The following is a 21,338-nucleotide window of genomic DNA, read 5'->3' as shown; positions in this document are numbered from 1 at the left end:
TTCACACCGAAAGGCTTTCTATCCACTGAAGGGGTTATCAGTAATAGTAACCCCAATGACGTATTGGACTGTTCTGCCAATGGAATTTTTCACTCTTTGATAAATAGAGTACTGAATTCTTTAAATTCTCAAAACAATTAGATCAGATTCTTCCAGTGCAGTAAATCTTATTCTTTTCACCTGTGTGAGCAGCCAGCAGATCACAGGAATTGTTGCAAACTGTTACATAATTAAAAATGACCTCTCTCTCTCTCTCTTAACTTAAACAGTATTTATAAAGTTTATATAATATACATAACTATACATCCCAATATAATTTGTGTGATATGGCTCAAAATAATACAGTATGCTCCATCAGTATATACAGAATAATAACATAAAATGAGAAATGCATGCAGAATACAGAAAAAATGATCTGTGAGGACCAGTTTTATTAACCTATTTACTACTAGAAGTATAAGGTTGACTATCTTTCATTGCAGGCAGCTCTCAAAGCTAATCAGCTGTTTTAGAGGCATATTTAGCTGGTATTAATACTTTGTTGGGAACTATCCAACTTATACCCCTTTCATATAGCAAGAATAACCCGGGTCAAAACAGCAATGTGAAGGGGTCTGAGTCTGCTTGGACCCAGGTCGGACCTGGGTTGAAAAGTCGAGTCCTACCTGGGTTTGCGATCTAAAAGCGATATCACAGTGTACTGCGATCAGCAGAGGGTGCTGCATAAATTCTCAAACTGCTGTTAGTATGCCGTAGTCCTCAGAAGGGCATTTATCCAGTGCACCCTCTGCTGAAACGACTGTGGGCTGATCAGAGTAAGAGCAATATGGAGAAGGTGCATCTGCACCATGTTTACCAAGGGAGAAGGATTGTAGGTAGTGCCATTAGCGTGACCCACCAATGGGCATGTACACCCATGAAACTAGGATGAGAAGTCCTCCATCAAGTACCAGCAAGAAGATCTTCTAATTGCAGCATCTGGGCCAGTGATGCCATGTTCTTTGATGATTAGAATGTATTTTCCATATGATTATTTGGAACATGTATGCCAGCCTGACCCAGTTAATATAATTCTTGTAAGTGGGAAATCCTGAAAGAGACGCCTCCCTTACGAAATGAGTCACGTTGGCATGTCTGTTCCTATTACTATGCCCCTACAAAAAAAAAAGAAGAATTAATGCACAAACCAAGCTAAATATAAATAAATGGCTGCTTGGTAAATAGTAATTGCGATGTGTGTTCTTTGAATGAAAGTTGTGAAAATCTGAGATCTTGTCTGATTTATCACGGAGTCCAGTGTCTATTACTGAAGGCTGGCTAGAGACTGACAGTGCTGAGTTTAATGTTATCCTTTATAGATATGTATCTTGCTCCTGGTGTAATTCACAAACATCTTTTCTCTTTCCTTTCCCAATGCTGTCACAGAAGATAAATTGACTAGAGAAAATATCACTTTCTTTGCATTCACTTTTGTCAGAAGATTACAGTGTCCCAGCATATATCAAGGCCCATATCTGGTTTTCCCACAGTGACTGTATTCTTCATGCTTTAACTGAGTCTACAGTAAATAATCTGTGGTCAGACAGGCCGACCCTGCTGTACAACTCATTTCCATTCTTAGTGAGATCCATGCTGCTGTTATCAAATCCACATTTCATTCCATGGATTTCACTGGATATTAATCTCTGTGATTATCTTCTTGTTATGTATCATTGTCTGTTTTACAAAAAGCCTGGAAGAAACATCCACCAGTATCAGAAATAGTTTTGGCATTTGCCATGAAGAAGGTTCCTTTTTGGAGCACTCTTTTGTTGTATGCACTTATTTGAGTGATATGGTTATTAAAATGAAGACATAACTTTTAATCTTTTCCTCTTAAAAAAGAAGGGGCAAAAAGAAGTAGTGCATAACTCTAAGAGCAGTTCTGTAATGGTCACCCCCTTATAGATATGGGTTAAAACTAGTGATGTGCACCGGACATTTTTCGGGTTTTGTGTTTTGGTTTTGGATTCGGTTCCGCTGCCGTGTTTTGGATTCGGACGCGTTTTGGCAAAACCTCCCTGAAATTTTTTTGTCGGATTCGGTTGTGTTTTGGATTCGGGTGTTTTTTTTACAAAAACCCCTCAAAAACAGCTTAAATCAGTGGTTTCCAAACTTTTTTGAATCACGGCGCCCTAGAATATCAGAATTTTTTTCACGGCACCCCTAGGCCAACAATTTCTTATTGAGAAAATTTGAAAGAAATATTACATTAAGTAGATCGCGTTTATATGTCATCCTTAGGGTCAGTTGTGTGGTGAGGGACAAGATTTGCTTCTGTTTGGCCACATATTTTATGACTGGCAGCCACCAGCACTGGTTTTGCCTATTATATTGACCATGAATAATTTGAATTGGTCCTGGACCACCAACCCAGGGCAGCCCTGCAAGTGTCCCGAGGCACCCCAGGGAGCCACGGCACACAGTTTGGGAACCTCTGGCTTAAATCATAGAATTTGGGGGTCATTTTGATCCCATAGTATTATTAACCTCAATAACCATAATATCCACTCATTTTCAGTATATTCTGAACACCTCACACCTCACAATATTATTTTTAGTATTAAAATTTGCACCGAGGTCGCTGGATGACTAAGCTAAGCGACCCAAGTGGCCGACACAAACACCTGGCCCATCTAGGAGTGGCACTGCAGTGTCAGACAGGATGGCACTTCAAAAAAATAGTCCACAAACAGCACATGATGCAAAGAAAAAAAGAGGTGCACCAAGGTCGCTGGATGGCTAAGCTAAGCGACACAAGTGGCCGACACAAACACCTGGCCCATCTAAGAGTGGCACTGCAGTGTCAGGCAGGATGGCACTTCAAAAAAAATAGTCCCCAAACAGCACATGATGCAAAGAAAAATGAAAGAAAAAAGAGGTGCAAGATGGAATTGTCCTTGGGCCCTCCCACCCACTTTTATGTTGTATAAACAGGACATGCACACTTTAACAAACCCATCATTTCAGCGACAGGGTCTGCCACACAACTGTGACTGAAATGACTGGTTGGTTTGGGCCCCCACCAAAAAAGAAGCAATCAATCTCTCCTTGCACAAACTGGCTCTACAGAGGCAAGATGTCCACCTCCTCCTCATCGTCCGATTCCTCACCCCTTTCACTGTGTACATCCCCCTCCTCACAGATTATTAATTCGTCCCCACTGGAATCCACCATCTCAGGTCCCTGTGTACTTTCTGGAGGCAATTGCTGGTGAATGTCTCCACGGAGAAATTGATTATAATTCATTTTGATGAAGATCATCTTCTCCACATTTTCTGGAAGTAACCTCGTACGCCGATTGCTGACAAGGTGAGCGGCTGCACTAAACACTCTTTCGGAGTACACACTGGAGGGTGGGCAACTTAGGTAAAATAAAGCCAGTTTCTGCAAGGGCCTCCAAATTGCCTCTTTTTCCTGCCAGTATATATACGGACTGTCTGACATGCCTACTTTGATGCGGTCACTCATATAATCCTCCACCATTCTTTCAATGGTGAGAGAATCATATGCAGTGACAGTAGACGACATGTCAGTAATTGTTGGCAGGTCCTTCAGTCCGGACCAGATGTCAGCACTCGTTCCAGACTGCCCTGCATCACCGCCAGCGGGTGGGCTCGGAATTCTTAGCCTTTTCCTCGCACCCCCAGTTGCGGGAGAATGTGAAGGAGGAGCTGTTGACGGGTCACGTTCCGCTTGACTTGACAATTTTCTCACCAGCAGGTCTTTGAACCTCTGCAGACTTGTGTCTGCCGGAAAGAGAGATACAACGTAGGTTTTAAATCTAGGATCGAGCACGGTGGCCAAAATGTAGTGCTCTGATTTCAACAGATTGACCACCCGTGAATCCTGGTAAAGCGAATTAAGGGCTCCATCCACAAGTCCCACATGCCTAGCGGAATCGCTCTGTTTTAGCTCCTCCTTCAATGTCTCCAGCTTCTTCTGCAAAAGCCTGATGAGGGGAATGACCTGACTCAGGCTGACAGTGTCTGAACTGACTTCACGTGTGGCAAGTTCAAAGGGTTGCAGAACCTTGCACAACGTTGAAATCATTCTCCACTGCGCTTGAGTCAGGTGCATTCCCCCTCCTTTGCCTATATCATAGGCAGATGTATAGGCTTGAATGGCCTTTTGCTGCTCCTCCATCCTCTGAAGCATATAGAGGGTTGAATTCCACCTCGTTACCACCTCTTGCTTCAGATGATGGCAGGGCAGATTCAGGAGTGCTTGCTGGTGCTCCAGTCTTCGGCACGCGGTGGCTGAATGCTGAAAGTGGCCCGCAATTCTTCGGGCCACCGACAGCATCTCTTGCACGCCCCTGTCGTTTTTTAAATAATTCTGCACCACCAAATTCAATGTATGTGCAAAACATGGGACGTGCTGGAATTTGCCCAGATGTAATGCACGCACAATATTGCTGGCGTTGTCCGATGTCACAAATCCCCAGGAGAGTCCATTTGGAGTAAGCCATTCTGCGATGATGTTCCTCAGTTTCCGTAAGAGGTTGTCAGCTGTGTGCCTCTTCTGGAAAGCGGTGATACAAAGCATAGCCTGCCTAGGAACGAGTTGGCGTTTGCGAGATGCTGCTACTGGTGCCACCGCTGCTGTTCTTGCTGCGGGAGGCAATACATCTACCCAGTGGGCTGTCACAGTCACATAGTCCTGAGTCTGCCCTGCTCCACTTGTCCACATGTCCGTGGTTAAGTGGACATTGGGTACAACTGCATTTTTTAGGACACTGGTGAGTCTTTTTCTGAGGTCTGTGTACATTTTCGGTATCGCCTGCCTAGAGAAATGGAACCTAGATGGTATTTGGTACCAGGGACACAGTACCTCAATCAAGTCTGTAGTTGCCTGTGAATTAACGGTGGATAACGGAAACACGTTTCTCACCGCCCAGGCTGCCAAGGCCTGAGTTATCCGCTTTGCAGCAGGATGACTGCTGTGATATTTCATCTTCCTCGCAAAGGACTGTTGGACAGTCAATTGCTTACTGGAAGTAGTAGAAGCGGTCTTCCGACTTCCCCTCTGGGATGACGATCGACTCCCAGCAGCAACAACAGCAGCGCCAGCAGCAGTAGGCGTTACACTCAAGGATGCATCGGAGGAATCCCAGGCAGGAGAGGACTCATCAGATTTGACAGTGACATGGCCTGCAGGACTATTGGCTTTCCTGTGTAAGGAGGAAATTGACACTGAGGGAGTTGGTGGTGTGGTTTGCAGGAGCTTGGTTACAAGAGGAAGGGATTTAGTGGTCAGTGGACTGCTTCCATTGTCATCCAAAGTTTTTGAACTTGTCACTGACTTATGATGAATGCGCTGCAGGTGACGTATAAGGGAGGATGTTCCGAGGTGGTTAACGTCCTTACCCTTACTTATTACAGCTTGACAAAGGCAACACACGGCTTGACACCTGTTGTCCGCATTTGTGTTAAAATAATTCCACACCAAAGAGGTGATTTTTTTTGTAATTTGACCAGGCATGTCAATGGCCATATTCGCCCCACGGACAACAGGTGTCTGCCCGGGTGCCTGACTTAAACAAACCACTTCACCATCAGAATCCTCCTTGTCAATTTCCTCCTCAGCGCCAGCAACACCCATATCTTCATCCTGGTGTACTTCAACAGTGACATCTTCAATTTGACTATCAGGAACTGGACTGCGGGTGCTCCTTCCAGCACTTGCAGGGGGCGTGCAAATGGTGGAAGGCGCCACCTCTTCCCGTCCAGTGTTGGGAAGGTCAGGCATCGCAGCCGACACAATTGGACTCTCCTTGGGGATTTGTGATTTAGAATAATGCACAGTTCTTTGCTGTGCTTTTGACAGCTTAAGTCTTTTCATTTTTCTAGCGAGAGGATGAGTGCTTCCATCCTCATGTGAAGCTGAACCACTAGCCATGAACATAGGCCAGGGCCTCAGCCGTTCCTTGCCACTCCGTGTCGTAAATGGCATATTGGCAAGTTTACGCTTCTCCTCAGACGCTTTTAATTTTGATTTTTGGGTCATTTTACTGAACTTTTGTGTTTTGGATTTTACATGCTCTCTACTATGACATTGGGCATCGGCCTTGGCAGATGACGTTGATGGCATTTCATCGTCTCGGCCATGACTAGTGGCAGCAGCTTCAGCACGAGGTGGAAGTGGATCTTGATCTTTCCCTATTTTACCCTCCACATTTTTGTTCTCCATTTTTTAATGTGTGGTATTATATGCCAGTATCAATAGCAATGGCCTACTACTATATATACTGCGCACAACTGAAATGCACCACAGGTGTGGATGGATAGTATACTTGATGACACAGAGGTAGGTAGAGCAGTGGCCTACTGTACCGTACTGCTATATATTATATACTGGTGGTCAGCAAACTGTGCAAAACTGAATGCACCACAGGTATGGATGGATAGTATACTTGACGACACAGAGGTAGATAGAGCAGTGGCCTACTGTACCGTACTGCTATATATTATATACTGGTGGTCAGCAAACTGTGCAAAACTGAAATGCACCACAGGTATGGATGGATAGTATACTTGACAACACAGAGGTAGGTAGAGCAGTGGCCTACTGTACCGTACTGCTATATATTATATACTGGTGGTCAGCAAACTGTGCAAAACTGAAATGCACCACAGGTATGGATGGATAGTATACTTGACGACACAGAGGTAGGTAGAGCAGTGGCCTTCTGTACCGTACTCCTATATATTATATACTGGTGGTCAGCAAAATTATGCACTGTACTCCTACTATATACTACAATGCAGCACAGATATGGAGCGTTTTTCAGGCAGAGAACGTATAATACTGGTGGTCACTGGTCAGCAAAACTCTGCACTGTACTCCTCCTATATAATACTGCTGGTCCTCAGTCCCCACAATAAAGCAGTGTGAGCACAGATATATGCAGCACACTGAGCACAGATATGGAGCGTTTTTCAGGCAGAGAACGTATAATACTGGTGGTCACTGGTCAGCAAAACTCTGCACTGTACTCCTCCTATATAATACTGTTGGTCCCCAGTCCCCACAATAAAGCAGTGTGAGCACAGATATATGCAGCACACTGAGCACAGATATAGAGCGTTTTTCAGGCAGAGAACGTATAATACTGGTGGTCACTGGTCAGCAAAACTCTGCACTGTACTCCTCCTATATAATACTGCTGGTCCCCAGTCCCCACAATAAAGCAGTGTGAGCACAGATATATGCAGCACACTGAGCACAGATATGGAGCGTTTTTCAGGCAGAGAACGTATAATACTGGTGGTCACTAGTCAGCAAAACTCTGCACTGTACTCCTCCTATAATACTGCTGGTCCCCAGAATAAAGATATTTGCAGCCCACTGAAAGTTCTGAAACAAAGTGAGAGGACTCCAGCCACGTCCTCTCACTATCATTTCTAATGCACGAGTGAAAAATGTCGGCGACGCGCGGCTCCTTATATAGAATCCGAATCTCGCAAGAATCCGACAGCGGGATGATGACGTTCGGGCGCGCTCGGGTTAACCGAGCAATACTGGAGTATCCGAGTATGCCTCGGACCCGTGTAAAATGGGTGAAGTTCGGGGTGGTTCGGATTCCGAGGAACCGAACCCGCTCATCACTAGTTAAAACACATAAAAGACGTACGCTGTCTCCGTGGTGAGATATAGTGTTTAAAAAATGTTTTGTCTTACAACATTAACCTGCAGAGCGATTTAATATAATGGCACAATTGTTTACCTCTTAAGATCCACAATTTAATTCAGATGTTGGCATAGTAATTTGCCCTAAATTTTGGCCATGGAATATTGGGGCAGATGTATTAAGCCTGGAGAAGGGATTAAGAAGTGATAAAGCAGTGATAAGTGCAAGGTGATAATGCACCAGCCAATCAGCTCCTAACTGTCATTTTTGTAAATCCGTAATGATTGGCTGGTGCGTTATCACCTTACGCTTATCACTTCTTTATCCCTTCTCCAGGTTAATACATCTGCCCCCTTGTATATTGCTGTAAATTCAGCGGTCAGTCAGCGTAGATTCCTCATCTAGATAGAGTAAAATGTATTATTTCCTTTTCATAGATTTAATGACACATATTAATACAATGTTGGTAACTGTGTCACTCTACTGCAGGTGTGAAGAGTGTGTTATGCTTCCTTCTTATGGGCCCTACACACTCTGCGATCTGCCGCCAAGCTGCCCGACGGGCGACTCGGCGGCTGGGGGAGGTGATGGGGGGAGTGAAGTTTCTTCACTCTCCCCATCACCCGGCTCCATAGCAGTGCATGCTAATATGGACGAGATTGTCCATATTGGCCTGCATGCATAAGCGACCCGGTACCAACGATGAACGCGCGCAGGGCCGCGCATCATTAATCGTTGGTGCCTACACACTGCACGATATGAACGAGTTCTCGTTCATTAATGAACGAGAACGTTCATATCGTGCAGTGAGATCTGTAAGTGTGTAGGGCCCATTACATTTAATCATGTGTTAGTTTGTGCTGAGGATGAATTTGTGAAACATATTAGTACAATGTTACTATCTGTGTTACTCCACTGCAGGTAATTGATACTGATACTTGTGAACTATTTCTTCTCACTAAGCCCCTCTCTTCTTGAACACACTCCCTCACCAAGTCACACTTTTTCCCAAACTCGCAGGTTTCAAATGTTTACTCAAAACCAGGTCCCTAACTTCGGATGTGTGAGTGCTGGGCTCTGAAGGTGGCACTGTTGCTGCCCCACGACCCTTGCTTCTAACTTGCAGGGTGCTGGGAATGGCATCCTTCAGCCAGAAGCACTCAGCTGGTCTATCTTCTATAAGCCTGCCTCTAGACTCCTGTGAAACTAGCCAATGGGAGTCTGGGGGCGGGCTTATAGAAGATAAACAAGCTGAGTTCTGTGTCCTGTGTTGCAGCAGGTCAGCGAAACTCAGCAGTGCTGCTGATCTGGGTAAGGTATTCACCATATGGTGCTGTTTGACAACCAATATCATGATACAGTGAGGTACCCTACCCTTCCTTTGTCCGCATCCTACATAATTTGTCAGTTTATCGCACTGTATTTTTCCAAAGATTTTTAAACGTACAGTTACTGTACCATCATTATGTTTAGTTTCTGTGTTACTTGTATAGTCCCCGTACAGTGCTGTGAAAACAATATGATGTCTTAGAAATAAAATATAGTAATACAGTCTCCATGCTGTTGCGAATTTCTGATAACAAAGGTACTAGGACATTTCATAAATATCTATACAACCTGACTTTAAATGGTAATTTGAGTCTTTTTGCAAGTATTCACCATATGGTGCTTTTTGACAACCAATAAAAACACCCTGTACCTATGATTGATATAAAGAGTTTGCCGGAGGTGCGGGATGTTGGCTGAGAATGGCAGTATTTTTAAAGCAGTAATCATTTTCCAGGCAAAATCAAGTTGGTTTTGCCTGGTAAATGATTACTGCTTAAAAAATATAGCCAATCTTGGCCGACATCCCGTACCTCCGGCATATTTTTACCCTATTACATATACCCCAGAGATGGTGTTTAAGTCCAATCCCCAAAATATCTCTTTATGGTATGCAAATTTTCCAAAATATAGAAATATCAAAAATCCTTCTGGTCCCAAGCATTTGGGAGACTCAACCTGTACTGCTTTTCTCTTCACCACATTAGTTTTCCATCTCCAAATATAATAGATTTCTTAAAAGATGATTTGCAAGAGACAGTGGTATAATGCTAAATACAATGCAACTATATCTCCCCACACATTACATGGGCACATGGAAGCTGACATTCTTTTTTTAAATTTTAACCACTTCTCATGCCTGCCCTCCCATGTCACGTAAATGTTCCGTAATTGTTCCTTTTTATGTCTTTTCTTTCCTTTTGTCATCCTTTGTCTTTTGCACATTCCTTCTTCTTATTTGCCTCCCCTTGATTTTCATGTTGGTTCCAGGTCACTTTATTTTTGTTTCTTTTTTTATGCAGAAACATCAGTGCAGGTATAAGAGACTCTTTTATTTTCACTTCTCACAGAAACTCTGAGGTGGAGCACTTACATAGGAAATCTCTTATAACTGCTGAACCTGCCACCATAGTCGAGAAAGGTTCAAGCATCTCTGCTGTTCTAGCATATTGGTATTACATCTTGTCTCAGCTGTAGCTGCTACTGCTGATACCTTTTATTGCTACTAGGGCAGAGGTTCTCAGACATGGTCTTCGAGGCACCCCAGCGGTCCAGATTTTAGGTATATCCATGGCTCAGCATAGATGGTTAATCAAATTGACTGAGGTTCTAATTGAGTCACCTGTGGCCAAGCATTGATATACTTAAAACATGGACCAGTGGGGTGCCTTGAGGACACTGCTGGCAAATACTTACCTGGGGAACACTCAGTATTCATCTTTGAGCATCAGTCAACTGTTATTAATTGGTTTTAGGCTTGGAACCGGTCTTAATTTATCAAAGGACATTAAATATAAATAACAAATAATAATAATAATAATAATAATAATAATAAAAATTTACTTTTCTTCTAATATATCAGTTTTATAAGTTAGAAAATAGAAATCAAAGCTTTGCACAGTGACTTGGTTTGTAAATGTTATCTGCAAAATGTTTGTTCCCTCACAAATTGAAACCAGTTACATCAAACTAAGTAATACTTAAAGAAAAGATAAATAGTTGGAACCATTTTTCAGACATTGAAATGTGTTAAAGAGGAGGCAATGGCTGGAAGCTGGATTGAAAATGGCTGTTTATGCTGTTTGAAGATGCCGTGTGGGAAAGGAAGTGATTTAGAGACCAGAGACTGAAGAGTGAGTGGAATTGTTTTGCTTCTCAACATCCCAGAGGGACTCTAACAGATAAATCTAAGCCATGTGCCCACATATGGGTCAGAACAGGACGTTTTTTACTGCACTTCTGTACCTGAAGTAAAGTGAATGTTAAGGTCAGCAATACACAGCAAGGAGTGCCCAAAAATAATATATAGATTGTGTCACTGTTTTACATTGTATTGATGGGCTTTTAAAATTCAAACCAGACCTACTTCACTTGGCATAACTCGGAAACTCTAGGAAGTGACAGTAGCAAAGTTATTGTGGGAAATGCTATAATACGTGCAGCTTTTGCTGACAATGATCACAAAAATGCCTGAAGAGAGAATTATTGTAGAATAATGTATAAGACATAAAGGGCCAAATGTAATGTGGTGCGAGTTTGCACAAATGTGTGAGTTTAGTGCCAAAATCGCACATTTTGCAAACTCGACTGATGTAATGGGGTGCATGTTCCCTGCAGTTCCAAAACTCGCAATGGTAAAACTTGCATCCAGATGTTTTGCCATTGCAAACATACAACTCCAGCAATGTAATAGGATGCGAGTTTACAACTCGCTCCTAAAACATTTCCAAAATCTAACCAATAAATAGACCAGCCTCCGGCTGGCAAGATTGACAGAGGCATGCACAGATCAGTGAGATCCGTGCATGTTTCTGTCTATAAAGTGTTTAAATAGTTAAAAAAGTAAAAAAAAAAAAAAGTACAGGTCCCCCTCAAAAGCAAAACCAGCCCCAGGCTCTTTGAGCCGGACCTGGTTGCAAAAATATGGGGGGGGGAGATTGACTAGGGTTCAACCGTATTTTAACAACCAGCACCAGGCTCTTGGACTGGTCCTGGTTCCAAAAATACAGGGGGAAAAAGATGTAGGAGTCACCCATAATTTTGTAACCAGCACTGAGCTGGTAATTCAGCAGACGCGGGACACTTTTATACAGATTCCTGCTGCCGCAGCATTACCCCCCTAGCTAATCACCCCTGGACCTAGGGGAGTGTGTACCCCCCCAATAAAGGTTCCCCTCCCTCCAGGCACCTAAGGGCCAGGTATGAAGCCCAGGGCTGTCCCCGCCACTCCTGGGATGTGGGTGGCGGGCTGATAGCCCATGTGTATAAACAGAATTAATATTGTCATTTACCTGTGGAACTACAGGTCCCAGCAAGTCTTCCTCGCATGATGGCACTTGGGGAACCACAAATACCAGCATGTGGGGCATTAAAGGGCCCGCTGGTACTTGTAGTTACACCTGTAAAATAAATATTTCAATAAAGACAGTACACACACACACACACACACACACACACACACACAATGTGAAAGTACAACTTTAAACATACATTACACACTCACACATACTTACCTAGTGTCCCACGAAGCCTCTCGGTCCCCTTGTCCACGTAGAATCCATGGGGTACCTGTAAATAAAAAAATTATACTCACCTTATCCTGTGTAGATCGGTCTTCGTTCCAAGTAGGCATTCCAGGGGTTAAAAAAAAATGCAAGCAACCCGTTCCAGCTGACATGTAGAAGTGTATGTTTACACATACACTTTTATTAAACTCATTTCCAGGAGGTACATTTTTTGGCAATAGATTTGTTTTAACTATTGACATGAAATATGTAAAATATTGTGTAAAATATATCTGTATATTTGAATAGTTTTGTCACTTAATGTCACATAATGAATGTATAACTGTAGTACAGGTAAAACTTAGATCACTTTATTTAAGCAAACTTACAACATATATATGACAGGGAATAATGTATTTCCTCTTTTACAATAAAAGTCTTGGAAGCCAAGTTACAGTATAAAAGTCATAAAGCTCTGCGACTTGTGTGATACCCCACAACACTCAGTCCTTATACTCAAGATATTAACTAATGACTCTCAAGTGGTCCGTTCTTCCTTCTTACTTGGACAGAGAGGCAAGGACCTCACTCCTCCCAACTCAGTGACCAACAATTAGTTTGTAAAAGTTACATTTTATTTTGGTTTGGGAAAAATCTTAGAACGCAATCTGTTAAATGAATTCAAAGAAGGATATAGTACTTGCCTTCTTTATATGTTACAGTATTACAAACTCTATCCTGTTACCATCAATAGATTTTACTAACTTGTATTCAAATATTTGCAATGTTACCATTGTGCTTTGTAATCTTTAACATTACAGTTTATGACATTACAAATACAAAATTACATTAAAGCTTTTTAAAGTATAATTTCTAAGATTCACACTATATCCAAAACCAATCTAGTTTAAGTGCATGGCCATGCTACATTGATGTGCATAAAGTTAACGTGAAAAGTAATTATAAATAGCATAAAATAAGAGGATATTTTAGCGCAATAGTTTCTATTTACTGCAAAAGAGGATGTTAAGCACAGCAGTTAGTGTTTCTGGCTATCTTTCTTGGTTAGATTGTTGCTCATTAGTGCGGTAAACTACCTAGTGGACAATCCAGTTGTCTGTGTAGCTATAGTTCCTTATGAAGCCTGCAGACAATAGAATTACTGTATGCTCTTACTCCAGTTATCAAATAGCAGTGGTATCATGGGACATTTACTTGCTTTACTTTCCCTATATATTTGCCAGAAATTTGTCTTCTCTTTGTTCTATATGGGTAGTGCTGATGCTATTTATGATATTGAGGTGCAGCTTGTTTACTTGTAATAATACAGTGAGTCTCATGTGATCCTATTCCTTCCTAATTGAGGCGCAGTTATGCTTCACTGTATAACTGAAATAATATCCCCTTCAGTATAATAGCAGAGGTCATTGATTCCTCTGGGTGCCCTGTCATTCTCTATTAAATGTGAGCACTTTCCAGTGGTGAGGGTAAGTTGAATGTAATCTTGACAGACCTGGCAGTCATCCACAAACCAGGCCCTGCTTTCTCATTTGTAGTCACAGCTTAGCTGGTCACAGGATCTCTACTCCAACTTCTGCTGACTACTTTGATCCAACTCCTCTGAGTCCTGTGTCAAACTCAGGAGATGTGGTTGAAACAGGATCCACTCATACCTAAGGCTATGGCCACTCATAGCAGCCAAGCTGGTCCCCTTCAGCGGGACCCGCTTGGCGGGAAGGAGAGTGCACATGGGTGCCTATGCAGTCACCCACACACATGCAGCAGTCCCGCTGCCGGCTCAAACCGCAGCATGCTGCGGTTGAGCCGGATGGCAGGACGACGGGATTTTAAGGTGAACACATACATTTCAATGTATGTGTTTACACAGTGTGTTTGCTGTTGAAATTCCGTGTGTCACTTGCCAGATCCGGTTCTGCGGTGACAATGCTAAATTCCTTTGTCGTATAACAACCCTTTATGAAGCTAAGAACACTGTACGCTGTTTGCTTAAGAAGTACCGTAATGGTACGCTATTGGCGTAGCGATCGCTCAGCCGTAGGCGAGACGCTCAAGCGTCACGTTCGCTCACGGCCCAGTGATCACAGGACACGTTATTGGTTATGACTAGGGGAATGATTCGCTGTAGCGTAGCCTACGCTCGAGACCACGAGGAGGTCACCAGCGATGCAGACGCTCACAACACTATACCTTAATGTTTAAACCTTATACCAAAGAAATACAAAGAATACCTCAATGTGAGTACAGGGTGTAAGTGCAACCTTGTGTAACCTGACTAACTACAAAGCTGCTTGAGCGTCACCGACGCTCAAGTGAACACTTAACACTATAGAAAACACACAGATACTGGTTTAGGTTCCAAGGCCTATTAACTGTATTATATCTAATATACTTGTAAAAGGGGATAACAGTACAAATGATACACTACAATATAACAGAGACTTCCTAACCACAGAACTAAAATACAAAAAGACAATACTACTCTGACCTAAATGCAATACAATACAATGCTATAATACTATGAGAGATATAAGAGAAAAGAGGAGAGAGAGATAGAGAGAGAGAGAGAGAGATTGGCTCACAGAAAGACAATGATTACGGAGAGAAACTTACGCACAAAGGGTATGATCGCCTGCGCCTCGATATCCAGCTCCCGGCTATCAGCAGATAACCGTTGATGAGAGAGTGAGAGCTGGATGTGGTCGGCCTGCCTATTTATGCCCCACACACAATGCAATCTCCTGGTCCTACAATCCCATTGTCCATTGGCCGAAGGAATTCGGCCCTGCATCATAACAAAAGGTCATAGGGTGATTCATACAGGTGGGCTGCGACGATTTCCAACAGCTCAGGTGGGTGGGAAACTGGGTTTCCCGCCGCATACCTGAGTATGTGTAAATAATAGAAATGGACATAAACTTCTTATGTCCATAACTATTCGCACGAGCGATTAATACGCTCCAAACCAACACCGGAATATTGCTAATTAAATACTCTTCCGATGGGTACCAAACACTGCTGTATGATTCCTGTTAGACCCTTCGTACGATATAAAGAGGGATTCCTCAGCTCTGGGACATTGTATTTTAACCAAACTTTCAGAATCTATCAAAGGGACCATGATCTATAAACTACATTAATTGTGAACATTTGTAACGAATGAGTCGCACGCTACGACTACATAAACTCTACCGTAAATACGCATACCGCGCCTGCGAGTGCACGCTATTGCGGGTATGCGCCTCCACGGGAGAGCGTACGCACGCGCAGCACGGACCAGTGTGCGGTGCGAATATGGCAACGTGCATTGGGACATTTTTCTGACTTTGACAGTCCACCCTTTGGCAGTCAATAATAACTGCCACAAAACATTTAAGGAGAAAAATGTAAGTCAGGGGTTAATTGATTTCCATGGTTGGGTAGGGGAGAAGAGTGGAGTAGGTGTGAAGAGGGTATGACCTAGTGAGAAAGTAGAAGCATGTGTGTATGAATCCATGTTTGGGGGGGTCATGTATCATCGTGCCGTACGTGTTGTAAATCAAGCTTCGAGGTATTGCGAAGTATACATTTGAATTCCTTCTTATCCTGTGGTACAGGTCTGTGGATGGGCTGTCAAACTCTACCGAGCTCATTTCGGCTGTGGTTGTAACAAAATGGGGATGCACATTTTAGTTGATGATACATGAATGGGGGAGGTATGTGGTTGCTGATATCTGTGCCTGTATTCCCTATCGTCTATGTGTGTCGTTACCTGAGGGTTGTAGAGATGAAGATAAAGAACACTTACGAAAAATGCAATGATATTCTATGTCAGGGAAATGTACATCTGTTGTTGAAGTTGTGTTCGGTATCTGTTGAGAGTCGTCTTCTTTGCGCTGTTTTGCTCCTTGGGCATGAGCAACAAGCTTTGTCAGTGCCATCAGATTTACAAAAATGTTGGGCTAGCGTGAGTTTAAAGATACTAGGGAAACTGGGGATCCATGGCAAAGTTCATCAAGTGTCCATATTTAAAGTTGTCAAATCTTCTTCTTTGGTGCTTGTCTGTTGTCTGTATACATCTCGTCTCGTCAGCTTCCTCGTCCAAGGGGGTCTTTGTATCTTGGAGAAAAGCAGAAAAACAGGTGAAAGAAACGGACCGTATAATCGCATTTTCATCACATTCTGGTTTCTATCATTGGGTCATAAATCAAATCCAGGTTAATTACAGTTTCCTCACTCCTCAAGCTCATCACTTTTGTACTTTGCTTGCACCTCATTAAAGCCTGCCCGCATCTAAATATCAATCCAATCGATATAACGACACCCAAGATACATAGTAGAAACTTTCCAACATCCATTATGACTCCTTGAGCCCAGTCTCCCAAACCGGAGAACCAATTTCGCGGGTTCAACCATGACACCCAACCAGTCAGCTCATTACCTACAGCAGCAAGGGTGAGATTGTGTTTTCGACGAAATTCCCACTTCAATTGGAGAATATCATCCATCTTTTGGTCTATGACCTCTACCGGATCCTCGGTGCTATTTGTGATATACGTGCAACACTTTATGCCGTACTGTGTTGCCAATGTAACACAATATCCGCCTGTTACTGCTGTAAGATAATTAAGAACCATCCTATGCTGAACTAGTTCTGTTTTATAAGCTTGAAGTTCTCTTCCAGTGTATCTAAACGTGTCATCATACATTTCAGTGATATTATCTAACAAATTGGCGAGTGCGGAAATGTATCTATAATTCATCACTCCTCGAGCGGTACGAGTGAAATCTAACGCTACCAGAACCTGAATCCCGGTGGATTCATGGATAAGATCGGAGGCCGGATGCTCTAACCTTTCTGACAGTTGTCTTTTAACTCGGTGCTCGTAATGAGTGTGAGTATAAGGAGCTTGGGCACCACGGTGTATGTCCTTCATTTTGTCATGTGTAACAGTCATCACTTCAGGCAATACTTTTCCAATATAACACAATCCTTCAGAGTTTGGGGCAAGCCACTTGTACGCCTTTCTCCCGCATATAAAATATGCATCATCGGGGAGAACATATGGGACGGAGAAGGACATGACCATGTTACAAACCTTCCAGGTGAAATCTCCTGACCCTAATTCTTCCATCTGCCTAATGCACGTATCGGTTTGTACGATATGTGCACAGTATCCTGGTGATACCTCTCCAACTCTAGTAATCCTATTTCCTAAGGTATATCGATACCGGAAAGATTTTCCTCTACTGGCTATGTGGCGTACGAGCTCTGTATCTGTAGGCATTCTATCTGCTCTGTGTGAAAAGGTCATGGTAAGGTTGCTCCATGACACTTCCCAATTTCCCGGTTTTCTGGGATTGGAGATGTTAAAACATATGAGGGACCTATCCACATGGTATTGGTGGAGCTTCAAACTAGGAGGGCTGGAGATATTAAACCTCCGGTCCACCGGTCTCCCACCACTTAGCTCAAGTACCTCCCCTAACGTTAAAGGAAATGGTACTAGCCCTGATTTACTGTGACCCTGAGGTACTTGAGAGCATACCCAACAATCGGTCTTGTTTAACACATTACCCACTAGAGAGTGATAGTCACTCAATGGATGCCGGTCCATATGGATATTAAAACTAGATTGGCATTTCTTTATGCATCCATCTTCAACCAGATTATCACAGAGCCTACAGATACAATTTTCTTCAGCTAACAATCCATCACAATTTCTTCTATCGGATCGTTTTCTGATACTCGCCTTTGCTTGTTGGTTTGGTTGATCTTGGAAAACTACGCCTCCATCATCATAATCGGAACCCATTCCAGAACCTCTCTCGACCTCTATGGTACTCTCGCCGGAACAGACTGCTCTGGTCAACATCATGGTTAACATCAAAATCCGGATCACAGTCTCTTGGGGCAAGTCCATCTTTGAGGAGGAAATAGAGAAGAATGAGAAGGGGGAAAAAGAAATTTTAAGGGAGAGGGGCTGGGAAGTGGAGAAAAACAATAAAAGGGAGAGGGGAGTCGACAGCTGCTTTCGGTCTTCAAGGCTCAGGTGCCGCCTCAATCCTCCTGGAACAGACACTCCAGTGATACAACCTCTACCGTCTGTTCCTTATCACGGGACTTCTCTGGATCGGCCACCTTTTTGCAGTGGGATGAATGGACCCAAGTCTCTCTCTCAGCAACCTTCAATGCTGTGGTGCTAGTCAATAAGACCTGGTATGGTCCTTCCCATCTATCAATAAGACAACCTGAGCGTAGAAAATTTCGTATCATTACATAATCCCCAGGTTCAATGTCATGACAATTACTATCTGGTAAATCAGGAATCACCAACTTCAGATTATCATTTTGATTCCTCAACTGTTTACTCATGTTAATCAAGTATTTTACAGTTACTTCATTGTTACATTTCAAATCATCCTGAGGGTTAATCATGACATGCGGTTGTCGACCAAACAAGATTTCAAAAGGAGACAGATTAAGAGGGGACCTGGGAGTGGTTCTGATGCTATACAAAACAATGGGTAAAGCTTCTGGCCACGTCAATCCTGTCTCTGCCATTACTTTACTCAATTTATTTTTAATAGTGCTGTTCACTCTTTCGACCTTCGCGCTCGCCTGTGGACGGTACGGAGTGTGCAGCTTGCTATCAATTCCCATCAATTTACACATTCCTTGAAAGACATCACCTGTAAAATGGGTACCCCTATCACTTTCAATGATTCTAGGGATACCATATCTACATACAAATTCCTGCACAATTTTCTTAGCTGTAAACATAGCGGTATTTGTAGCTGCTGGAAAAGCTTCGACCCAATTCGAGAAAACATCTATACAGACAAGTACATATTTCAAATTTCGACATGGGGGTAATTGAATGAAGTCAATTTGTATTACCTGGAAAGGGCCGCCGGCAGGTGGGATATGGGATGGTTCTGTAGGTATTGTTTTTCCAATATTCTTTCTCAGACAGGTAAGGCATGACATTGCTCTTTTACTCGCATGAGAGGAGAATCCTGGGGCGCACCAGTATGCTCTTACCAATTTGCACATCCCCTCCTTGCCTAGATGAGTCAGCCCGTGAGCTGCTTCAGCCAGACATGGAAGGTATGCCCTGGGGGCCACTGGTTTACCATGTCCATCCGTCCAGAGCCCTGAGGACTCCTGGCCATATCCCTTTGCCTTCCAGACTGCTCTTTCCTGTGTGGAACACAAATTCTGCATCTCCCACAACTTCTGTGTGTTGATGGTATTAAATACCATCAGTTGTGTGGTGTCTGTCTGTATGGGGGTAGCAGCTGAAAGCTTTGCGGCTTCGTCTGCTCGGCTGTTACCAAGGGATACTGGGTCTTGGCTATATGTATGTGCTTTACATTTGATAACAGCCACTCTGTCGGGTTCCTGTATCGCTGTTAGAAGCCTTTTTATGTGAGCTGCATGCGCTATCGGTGTACCAGCTGCCGTCATGAAATTTCTGAGCCGCCATAGCGCTCCGAAATCATGGACTACCCCGAACGCGTATCTGGAATCGGTGTAGATATTGGCTGACTTACCCTTAGCCAATTCACATGCTCTGGTTAGGGCGACCAGTTCAGCAACCTGGGCTGAGTGAGGTGGGCCTAGCGGTTCCGCTTCTATGGTGTCTTGGTCATCTACGACTGCGTATCCAGTACACAAGTCTCCCGAGTCTGACTGTCTGTGACAACTACCGTCCGTGTAGAACGTGAGTTCTGCATCTTCCAGTGGATTGTCACTGATGTCAGGCCTTGCGGTAAAATTTTGGGTCAAATATTCCATACAATCATGTGTATCCCCCTTTGCATTAAATCCTCCTTCCCCATCACTCTCATCTTCCACCCTTTGTGTCTGACCAGGCACACCTGGGAGAAATGTTGCAGGATTTAATGCACTGCATCTCCTTATGGTGATGTTTACTGGGGCCATTAATGCCAATTCCCATCTTGTAAACCTTGCTGATGAGACGTGTCTGGTTTGGGCAGAATTCAATAAGGCAGATACCGCATGCGGTGTATGGATTGTGAGGTTGTGGCCTAGCACGACATCTTCGCTTTTCGTCACTAGCAATGCTATCGCCGCAACGCTACGCAAGCATGTGGGGAGGGATCGCGCTACCGTGTCTAGCTGGGCGCTGTAGTATGCGACTGGCCTGCTGGCGTCACCGTGTTTTTGTGTTAGTACACCTGCTGCGCACCCAGCACTTTCTGTTCCGTATAGTTCAAAGGGTTTCCCATAGTCTGGCATACCTAGTGCTGGTGCCTGCGTTAGGCACTGTTTGAGTCTCTCAAATGCTGTTTCAGATTCGTCTGTATGCGAAATCCGATCAGGTTTGTTTGAAGAGACCATTTCCTGCAAAGGTAGCGCCAATATGGAAAACCCTGGGATCCAATTACGGCAATACCCACACATTCCTAAAAACGTCCTGATCTGTTGCTGGGTTTGTGGCAGTGTCATGTCTCTAATGGCTTGGATTCTATCAGCGGTCAGGTGTCTCAGTCCTTGTGTTAGACAGTGTCCCAAATATTTTACCTTAGTTTGGCATAATTGTAACTTGTCTTTGGAAACCTTGTGACCTGTGTCTGAAAGATGAAACAGGAGCTGTTTCGTATCCTTCAGAGATGCTTCCAGTGAATCTGAACACAGTAATAAATCGTCCACATACTGTATCAATACTGATCCACTGTCTGGTTGGAAAGACTGTAAACAATCATGCAAAGCCTGAGAAAATATACTTGGACTATCTATGAAACCTTGGGGTAACCGAGTCCACGTGTATTGGACTCCTCTGTATGTGAATGCAAACAAATATTGGCTGTCAGGGTGCAGAGGTACCGAAAAGAATGCGGAGCAGAGGTCAATAACAGTGAAAAATTTGGCAGTGGGAGGAATTTGCATTAGGATGACAGCTGGATTAGGCACTACGGGGAACTGACTCTCAACTATTTTGTTAATCCCCCTTAGATCCTGCACTAGCCTGTAACCCCTCCCCCCACTCTTTTTAACAGGGAAGATGGGACTATTTGCGGTGCTGGACGTTCTTACTAGAATGCCCTGTTGTAGCAAGCGCTCTATTACGGGAAAAACTCCTAACTCCACC

The sequence above is a fragment of the Pseudophryne corroboree genome, chromosome 5 (genome assembly GCF_028390025.1).
Source record: "Pseudophryne corroboree isolate aPseCor3 chromosome 5, aPseCor3.hap2, whole genome shotgun sequence".
Taxonomy (NCBI): Eukaryota; Metazoa; Chordata; class Amphibia; order Anura; family Myobatrachidae; genus Pseudophryne; species Pseudophryne corroboree.
The sequence above is the reverse complement of the archived record's forward strand: the minus strand, read 5'-3'. Positions refer to the sequence as shown.